The sequence below is a fragment of the Coregonus clupeaformis genome, chromosome 21 (assembly GCF_020615455.1).
Source record: "Coregonus clupeaformis isolate EN_2021a chromosome 21, ASM2061545v1, whole genome shotgun sequence".
In the NCBI taxonomy this organism is placed as follows: Eukaryota; Metazoa; Chordata; class Actinopteri; order Salmoniformes; family Salmonidae; genus Coregonus; species Coregonus clupeaformis.
In genome coordinates this window covers 28,922,279-28,933,279 of record NC_059212.1, presented here as the reverse complement: position 1 = coordinate 28,933,279, position 11,001 = coordinate 28,922,279, and positions in this window count along the sequence as shown.

The window sequence follows — 11,001 nt, the reverse complement described above, 5'->3', positions numbered from 1 at the left end:
AACGTGACATACAAACCACAGCTCAAGACATGTTCCAGATGGTTTGTTATTTTGCCGTCTCTAATTGGTAGCATACATTGCATGCACTCACACCCTTCTATCTTGTTGCTGCATATGCTCAAACAATGTCTTAAAAACTGAGGATTAGCCTACCTGCCTTGCCTACTAATGAATGTAAACAAAGAAAAAAAAGAGCCATAATGGAAATGTCAACATCAATGCACAGTTGCTGAAAGGCTTGCCTTCTGATGAAAATGCCCCTTCCATTTGACTCAGATGTATCTTCAATTTATATAGGCTTTAATCTTGGTTAACCCAGAACTAAAATATTGCCTAGTTTGGTCAGATCTGTCCACAAGAGATTATACAGGCTTCGACCCTTCAACAAATACCATTGATTCACAAACTGTGCAGTATCACATCATTGATATCTAAGCAGGTTGTGTTGTGCTGCATGTAAAATTGTAATATCCATTTCTCGATGAAGAAATAATTACAGAGAATACAGAAGTGATGTCAACATCATACAGTTCAATGTATGATTAATAAATGTTGTGGTTAATACAAATAGAGAAGTGTTTGTTGGAAAGGATGAGTGTATTGATGAATAGTGGAAGTCATAGTGGAATTCATAGGACAGAGACAGGCCATTACATTTTCCAAGACAACTAACAGAATTAGCCTCCAACTGACTAATGGCCACGGTGAACTGTGGGGGCATATACTGTTCATTTTAACAAAGTCCACACATTCCTGAAATGCCTCTCTGTAACACCATGTCTAGACAAACATACTTCACTCATCTCGTAACTTGAAAACCTGAGAAAGTATGATTTCAGTGCCGGAAGTTTACACATATCAAAAGAGCCTTTTCTCTATAGTCTCAAACAAACTCCTAGATACAGATTAGGCCTACCAATATGGTTTACTAACTACTGTAATTAATCAGGGCAGGAAGTATTTCATCAGCACCCCTCATGTGATTAGTATAATTCAGATTAGGGTTGCAAAATTCCGGGAACTTTCAATAAATTCCCTGGTTTTCCAGAAATCCTGGTTGAAAGATTTATGATTTCCTGCTTATTCCCTCCTAGTTCTGGAAAATCCTCCAACTGGGATTTCAGGAAAACTAGGGAATTTATTGAAAAAAAATGTGCAACCCTAATTCAGATACCCAGTATGCCCTACATTGTAGGCCTCCTGTAGCTCAGTTGGTAGAGCATGGCGCTTGCAACGCCAGGGTTGTGGGTTCGATTCCCACGGGGGGACAGTATGAAAAATGTATGCACTCACTAACTGTAAGTCGCTCTGGATAAGAGCGTCTGCTAAATGATTAAAATGTACATGCTCTCTATTAGCATTCTAATGAAGAGCATTGATTTCAGACCGTGTGTTTATGTAGTCTTATTAGAGTTAACATTGGCTGTGTCCCAAATGGCACCATATTCCCTTTGTAGTTCACTACTTTTGACCAGGGCTCTCAAAAGCAGTGCGCTATATAAGGAATAGGGTGCTATTTTATACTTTGTGTCGCTCTTATCATGAAGTTTCCAGTTTCCAGGAAAGTGTCCTCTGTGCTGAGGGTGGTGGGGCGGGGTGTTGATGGTGGTGGGTGGTGGGGCGGGGGTTTATTTCTTATAAGAATACATTTCTCCTCATTACAATCCGCAGTGATCTTGTCTCTCTAAATATAAATTCTTCAATAATAGTCCTGTACAAACTTTAAAAATTGTGCAGATTCAATTTCCATCTCTCTCTGTTTGTCATTAGTACAGTAGATTAAGTTAATACAAGAATAGCAGGGAACACACAACATCACAAATCAGAACACATTCAAACACTGTTCATGCTGTTAATGAGTAGTAATCTCTCATCTCGTGGACAAATTCTCGTGGCCAGTGAAACGGCAAGAATCGGTCAAGAAAAACACTATTTTCACACAACTTCAACACTACTACGACAAAGTTACTTTTTCGTAGCAGGTTAGGAGAATTTACGCAGCAGGTTAGGATAATTAACGTAGCAGGTTAGGAGGATTAGGTTAAGGTTAGGAAAAGGGTTAGGGTTAGCTAAAATGCTCTCCAAATCTGCTAAGAAAATCACTTCCGGACGTAGCTGTATCGAAGTGGCATGAAAAGAGTGTGTCCCAGTCTGTCAAGGCTCACATAGAATTATGTGATTGCGCAGCAGTAGTTCCTAGTTTTGGGTTGTCATAATTGATTATTTGGATGAATCAGGATTGGGAGAAGGCGGTACTTAATCTGGTGCTGTGATTTTCAAATCCATGTGCGGATGATAAACGGTTTCCACTAGATTCCACAGCCACAATGTCAAAATTGGCTATATAGTAGGGGACTCACTCTACAAATATAGATGAGGTTGGGTGGAAAAAGGACTGAGAGGGAGAAATATATATATATATAAACTCAAAAGGGGTGACTATATTAATTAACAACAATTTTTATCCGATTATGCAAACTGTGCAAACAGATCCTCAAGGAAGATGGATCCTTATAATTATATTATTGGACCAAAAACAGATCTGGCTAATTAATCTATATGGGCCAAATAATGACAATCCACACTTCTTCGAAAATATATATATATTTAATAATCTATTGAGCTCACAAGCAATGAATGAATCTATTATTATGGTGGGAGATTATAATATAGTTTTAAGTACCTCAATGGATCGTAAAGGAAATCACACTACAAACTATCACCCTCATGCACTTAAGGAGATCATAAATATCATGGATACATTAGAACTAGTCTATATATGGAGGCTGAAAAACCCTGACCTAGTGAGATATATATGGAGGAGGCTTAATCAAGCTAGCCGTCTTGACTACTTCCTGGTCTCATTCTTGCTGGCATCAAAAGTGTTAAAAGTATTAATAGGAGACCGAATACGATCAGACCCCTATCTAATTGGCCTCCATATAACTCTTACAGAATTTCCACGTGGATGGGGATATAGCTAATTTAATCAAAGCCTACTGGATGACAATTTGTTCTTAACTAAGACAAATGGTCCTCTGTAGCTCAATTGGTAGAGCATGGCGCTTGTAACGCCAGGGTAGTGGGTTCAATCCCCGGGACCACCCATACGTAAATATGTATGCACACATGACTGTAAGTTGCTTTGGATAAAAGCGTCTGTTAAATGGCATATTATTTAAAATAATTCATCATTGACTTTTTTTTGCATAACATAGGGACAGCAGATCCCCTTATTGTATGGGACACTTTAACATGTGCCTTTAGAGGACATGCAATGAAATACTCATCTTTAAAACAAAAGCAATTTAGGTCAAAAGAGATTAGACTAATAAAGGATATAGAGGAAATAACAGCGCAGGTAGATGGTAATGGAAACTGTACTATAGAGGCACACAATAGGTTAGAGGAAAAACAAAAAGGATTGGAGGAACTTATTCAAGAACGATAAAGTGTAATGTATTACAAAAATAAAGCGAATTGGATGGAAAATGGTGAAAAATTCACTAAATTCTTCTTGAATTTTCAACATAGAAATGCTACCCAAATCTTTTTACAGAAACTCGTTACAAATGATGGGGTCATCCATGATTCACCAATTTATATTTTGAAAGAGGAAGCAAAATATTTCAAGCATATGTTTTCTTTTCAGTCTCCTCCATCTCCACTGAATGATGTTAACTAAGGATTCATTTCCTAATACTAATAATGTAAAATTAGCAAATGTTCAGAAAGACCTGTATGAAGGCCAACTTACAGAGGAGGTACTTTTTGAGGCAAATAAATATTTTCAGTCTGGAAAAACAGTAGAGGTACAGTGGGGAGAACAAGTATTTGATACACTGCTGATTTTGCAGGTTTTCCTACTTACAAAGCATGTAGAGGTCTGTAATTTTTATCATAGGTACACTTCAACTGTGAGAGACGGAATCTAAAACAAAAATCCAGAAAATCACATTGAATGATTTTTAAGTAATTAATTTGCATTTTCTTGCATGACATAAGTATTTGATACATCAGAAAAGCAGAACTTAATATTTGGTACAGAAACCTTTGTTTGCAATTACAGAGATCATACGTTTCCTGTAGGTCTTGACCAGGTTTGCACACACTGCAGCAGGGATTTTGGCCCACTCCTCCATACAGACCTTCTCCAGATCCTTCAGGTTTCGGGGCTGTCGCTGGGCAATACGAACTTTCAGCTCCCTCCAAATATTTTCTATTGGGTTCAGGTCTGGAGACTGGCTAGGCCACTCCAGGACCTTGAGATGCTTCTTACGGAGCCACTCCTTAGTTGCCCTGACTGTGTGTTTCGGGTCGCTGTCATGCTGGAAGACCCAGCCACGACCCATCTTCAATGCTCTTACAGAGGGAAGGAGGCTGTTGGCCAAGATCTTGCGATACATGGCCCCATCCATCCTCCCCTCAATACAGTGCAGTCGTCCTGTCCCCTTTGCAGAAAAGCATCCCCGAAGAATGATGTTTCCACCTCCATGCTTCACGGTTGGGATGGTGTTCTTGGGGTTGTACTCATTCTTCTTCTCCCTCCAAACACGGCGAGTGGAGTTTAGACCAAAAAGCTATATTTTTGTCTCATCAGACCACATGACCTTCTCCCATTCCTCCTCTGGATCATCCAGATGGTCATTGGCAAACTTCAGACGGGCCTGGACATGCGCTGGCTTGAGCAGGGGGACCTTGCGTGCGCTGTAGGATTTTAATCCATGACGGCGTAGCGTGTTACTAATTGTTTTCTTTGATACTGTAGTCCCAGCTCTCTTCAGGTCATTGACCAGGTCCTGCCGTGTAGTTCTGGGCTGATCCCTCACCTTCCTCATGATCATTGATGCCCCACAAGGTGAGATCTTGCATGGAGCATGGAATTCTTGCTGGTTGGTAGGTGATCAGATACTTACAGTGGGGAAAGAAAGTATTTAGTCAGCCACCAATTGTGCAAGTTCTCCCACTTAAAAAGATGAGAGAGGCCTGTACTTTTCATCATAGGTACACGTCAACTATGACAGACAAATTGAGAAAAATTTGGAAGACATACAAGACCACTGATAATCTCCCTCGATCTGGGGCTCCACGCAAGATCTCACCCCGTGGGGTCAAAATGATCACAAGAACGGTGAGCAAAAATCCCAGAACCACACGGGGGGACCTAGTGAATGACCTGCAGAGAGCTGGGACCAAAGTAACAAAGCCTACCATCAGTAACACACTACGCCGCCAGGGACTCAAATCCTGCAGTGCCAGACGTGTCCCCCTGCTTAAGCCAGTACATGTCCAGGCCTGTCTGAAGTTTGCTAGAGTGCATTTGGATGATCCAGAAGAGGAATGGGAGAATGTCATATGATCAGATGAAACCAAAATATAACTTTTTGGTAAAAACTCAACTCGTCGTGTTTGGAGGACAAAGAATGCTGAGTTGCATCCAAAGAACACCATACCTACTGCGAAGCATGGGGGTGGAAACATCATGCTTTGGGGCTGTTTTTCTGCAAAGGGACCAGGACGACTGATCCGTGTAAAGGAAAGAATGAATGGGGCCATGTATCGTGAGATTTTGAGTGAAAACCTCCTTCCATCAGCAAGGGCATTGAAGATGAAACGTGGCTGGGTCTTTCAGCATGACAATGATCCCAAACACACCGCCCGGGCAACGAAGGAGTGGCTTCGTAAGAAGCATTTCAAGGTCCTGGAGTGGCCTAGCCAGTCTCCAGATCTCAACCCCATAGAAAATCTTTGGAGGGAGTTGAAAGTCCGTGTTGCCCAGCGACAGCCCCAAAACATCACTGCTCTAGAGGAGATCTGCATGGAGGAATGGGCCAAAATACCAGCAACAGTGTGTGAAAACCTTGTGAAGACTTACAGAAAATGTTTGACCTGTGTCATTGCCAACAAAGGGTATATAACAAAGTATTGAGAAACTTTTGTTATTGACCAAATACTTATTTTCCACCATAACTTGCAAATAAATTCATTAAAAATCCTACAATGTGATTTTCTGGAGAAAAAAAATCTCATTTTCTCTGTCATAGTTGACGTGTACCTATGATGAAAATTACAGGCCTCTCTCATCTTTTTAAGTGGGAGAACTTGCACAATTGGTGGCTGACTAAATACTTTTTTTCCCCACTGTATATGGGAATGTCTGCTCAATACAAACTTACAACCAACTGACTGCAGCATTACCCAAAAAATGGAGGAGGCAAGTGGAAGAGGGAGAAGGTAGGGAACTTGTTTGTCTGCCATATATTAAAGATACAAATTGGCTGAAAAGGATTGTCATAAATAGAAAAATATACCAGTTTCATTTGAGGACAAATATGTTGACAGCTGCTCCATACAGGTTGCAAAATAAATGTGAAGAGATTTTTGATATACCGATTCCATGGCACATGGTTTATGAACTGATACAAAAAACAACACTTGATACAACACTTTGAGTTTTTCAATTTAAATGATTATACAAAATTCTTGCCACCAGCAGAATGCTGTATATATGGGGCATACAACAATCTCATCTCTGTAGATTGTACTGCGAAGAGACAGAATCACTAGATAATTTATTCTGGTATTGCCCCTATGTAGCTTGTTTCTGGTCACAGGTTCAGGAATGGTTAAAAAAATCACAACATTCACTTAAAATTAACCTTACAAATAGCAGTGTTGGGCAATTTGGAAAGCTATAGTCAATCAATCAATAATATAATAATACTCGTAGGAAAGGTTTTCATCTTTAGCTCACAATCTGCGGATACTATGCGATTAGAAAGGTTAAACATTTATGTAAAACATCACAGCACAATTGAAAAATATGGTGATAGGTGGGATGGGCTGAGAGTGTCTGAGGGGTGGAATTAAAGAGTTTATGTTCGGTAATGTATTATTGTTATGTGATTGCTGTATATAAAAGTAACATGTATGTCAAATGTATGTATATGTAGCTGAAAAGCTGTAAAAACAAAAAAGAGATATGTGTCCTTCGAACAGGGATGGGTTATTATTTTTATTTTTTTTACAAAAAGTCCTATTATTTAGTGGACTGCAGTGGACTGTAGGAAGGTGTTCTCCCAACAACTCATGGCCTCTCCTGACTGATAAGAAGTCCTGTGATATGCACAGAGGAGCACAGATAAATCCGGGGGGAGGGAAAAGTACTGAAGTACATCTTTATGGAAGGGAGGGGGTGAGAGCTAAGGGTGTAAGTGGACACTGCACTGTATGGAATGTATGTATTCAGCTGGATATCTTCGCAGAGTAAACATTTGAAACGTCACTCGGAGTTTGGGCTCTTTTGTATGATAAATATGTTTATTGTATATTGACTTATCAGTCTTCTTATCTTAAGTTGCCTCAGTAGCACCTCCTTTCTCAGAAAAGTTTAATTTACCCCTGGACTTTTTAGTGTGTTAAACTGATAACTATGGACAAGACAGTTTAAGGCAAGCCATGTTTTTCTGTCATCCAGAATATGAAATATATTCAAGTACTATATAGGATCCTCCTCATCCACACTTTGGGTACGCTATTATACAGTTTTGCTCAGTTCTGGCACTCTCCCTACATATTTGTCATTTGCCACTACTTTATCATGCATGCACTTTTTATATTATGTGTATCCTACTTTTTGTGCTTATTATCTCCCTTCCAGAAACCAGAAACCTTCCTTACTACCACAACCATCCTACAGGACTCGAAACTCCAACTACTGAGCCTCCACTCCAACCAAATGTGTTTAATTGTGTGAAGATTTTAACCGCAATCCTCCTGTGATTGGAGCATACTACTTAACTACTGTTGCTCTCTTGCAGTTCACACCCTCTGCCTCTTTATAAACTGTAGACCACCTATGTTTGGTGTCGAGCACCTCTGTTAGGGCAGTGCGGGGAGCAGGAACGTGACCATGGCACTTGGGTCCAAGAAACAAGCTGTCGGTCCAAACTGCAAATGTCTGAGCTGCAGAGCTCTGGTTGGAGCTAGCTACAATCTTGCGTCTGTCCTAACATAGTTCGCCCTGCATTCATGGTTGTCGGCTATCGTTGTTTTTGTAGTTCTTGCCCCAAGCGCTACTCCACGTGCTTCCCCATGCTCGGTGTGATGGTGGCTTCGGTAAGGTATTTATTATGATTATGAAACATAAATTAACTTATTGCTTTGTAGTCCAAGCTATTTAAAGTATTGATTGAGTAGAGCGCAAGCCACAATCTGGGTAGTCTTGGAAAACCAGACCAAGGCAACAGCAGTGATTAGGTTTGGGATTAATGATGGACTCTATTGGTAACTTCAAGAAATTGTTCCGGGGAGGGTCCTCCTCAGACAGACAACTCTCCTACCAAATCACACGTTTGGGTGGACGGGGCTTAAAATGCAGGCAGGAATTGAGGGGATTTGATTATCTGGCCCGGGTTACCCCGGTGGGGGGAGTTTTCACCGGGTGAAAAGTGATTGTATTTGTTTTGGAACTGCCTCTTGGGCGTGAGCCAGGTGCCCTGTTCAAAGCCCATGGCAAAGTTGGCTCAAAACAAAAGTGACGTAGCCTAGGCTAAATTAAGCATGTGGAGTAATGAGTAGGATTCTGTGTTTTCACATGCAAAAGTGATTGCTTTAGATAAAAATGCTTTATCTGCCTTCCCAATGAAAACTAGTTTAACATATATTTTATTGAAAAATGTATGTTTCTGGATGATGCACCGTGCTGCCTTGTTGACAACATGACCGAGCAGCGCAGATTATTGTTCGATCTGAGAAGGGCACTCCTCCCTCACCATGTTTGCCTGTTAACGTCATTGGCCATAGACCGGGGCACCGCGGCTCAGGTTAATAGAACAACTCCCTCATTGTGCTGGGGCAGTGTTTCTAAACTCCGGTCCTCCAGTACCCCCAACCATACACATTGTTGTTGTAGCCCTGGACAAACACACCTCATTCAACTCATCAAGGGCTTGATGATTAGTTTACAAGTTGAATCAGGTGTGCTTGTCTGGGGCTACCTTAGACATGTGTACTGTTGGAAGTACTCGAGGACTGGAGTTGGGAAATGCTGTTCTAGAGAGACTACCATCCGGGTATGTATTATTGATTGATGACTGTTGGTACTGGCTCACAAACAAACAAAAAGTGCCAGTGATTTTAATCTTGTAACTTAAAGATAAATTTACACTGAGTATACAAAACATTAAGGACACCTGCTCTTTCCATGATATAGACTGACCAGGTGAAAGCTATGATCCCTTATTGATGTCACTTTTGAAATCCACTTCAATCAGTGTAGATGAAGGGGAGGACACAGGTTAAAGAAGGATTTTTTAGCCTTGAGACAATTTAAACATGGATTGTGTACTGTATGTGTGCCATTCAGAGGGTCAATGGGCAAGCCAAAAAATGTAAGTGCCTTTGAATGGGGTATGGTAGTAGGTGCCGGGTGCACCGGTTTCTGTCAAGAACTGTTTTTCACGCTCAACAGTTTCCTGTGTGTATCAAGGATGGTCCACCACCCAAAGGATATCCAGCCAACTTGACACAACTGTGGTAAGCATTGGTGTCAACATGGGCCAGCGTCCCTGTGGAACGCTTTCAACACCTTGTAGAGTCCATGCCCAGATTAATTGATGCTGTTCTGAAGGCAAAAGGGTGGTGTACAACTCAATATTAGGAAGGTGTTCCTAATGTTTGGTATACTCAGGGTATATATTTTATGAAACTTATACAAATTGTAACCTGTTTCTTGACCACTGGTGCTTTTTTAGGACAATAATGACTGTGTAACCTTTAGGACAATGTCTCCACCACAGGTCCCCAAGGGTACAGTAAGGGTATATCGTTAACATAACTTGGGATGGTTTAAATGTTCAGATTGGGCATGACAAATCAATGACCTAATGATATCAACATTGTTTATTTACATTATACCTCACACAACCATTTCATGTTGACAGTGGCAAGGAAAAACGTAATATGCATTAAATATAGGATTTTAACCCTTGTGAAGTAAGATGTCTCTTTAAAAGTATTGACTCAAGCAACAACTTTATTGTTCAAGCAGATATGATGTAAACGGTACTGGAGGGGTAGAACAAGCAGGTGGGCTTCCTCCATCTTTAAGGGAAACAATGAAGGTAGAATTTCAGAGTCCCCGGCTAGGTCTTGGTGAAGCCAAAGATGGTGGATAAATGAAGATCGTTCACTCAGGCCGGTTACCATTGTCTACTTAAGAGGGTGGATCTCCCATAGACACCCAAGGCGATAGCAGCTGGGTCTGGTCTACTTAGTTCATTGACATCCACTGAAACAGAAAAAAATAGGGAGTGGTATGTCTCGCTTCCTCTTCCGTCTCTGGTGAAGCTCTTGATTCACCTGTCTAGACCAAGAGGTTATGCGATGGGGTCCAGCTGAGGCCACTATGAAGGAGGTGGGAGACCACGTGGCACCTAGGGTGGAGACGGGAGATAAATGGGAGGGGAATGGAGAGGGGAATATCTGTGACTAGAGTGCTGTCAATATAAAGTCAAGTCAAATGTGAGCGTGTTTGTCTCTGCCTGCCTGACTGCCTGTCAGTCAGTCAGTTGCTACTTAAAGAGATACTTAGGGATTTTGGCAATGAGGCCCTTTATCAACTTCCCCAGTCAGATGAACTCATGGATACCATTTTTATGTCTCTGCATGCAGTTTGAAGGAAGTTGCTAGCTAGCGCAGTTGCTAGCTGGCGCAATTGCTAACCAGTGCAATTGCTAACTAGCGCTGGTGCAATTGCTAACTAGCGCTGGTGCAATTGCTAACTAGCGCTGGCGCAATTGTTAAATAGCGCTGGCGCAATTGCTAACTAGCGTTAGTGCAATGACTGGAAGCTAACGCTAGTTAGCATTGGCTAGCAAAACTACCTCTAACTTCCTTTATAATGGACACAGAGACATAAAAACGTATCCACGAGTTCATCTGACTCTGGAAAAGTAGTTCAATGGCTTCATTGCCAAAATCCTGAAGTATCCCTTTAAA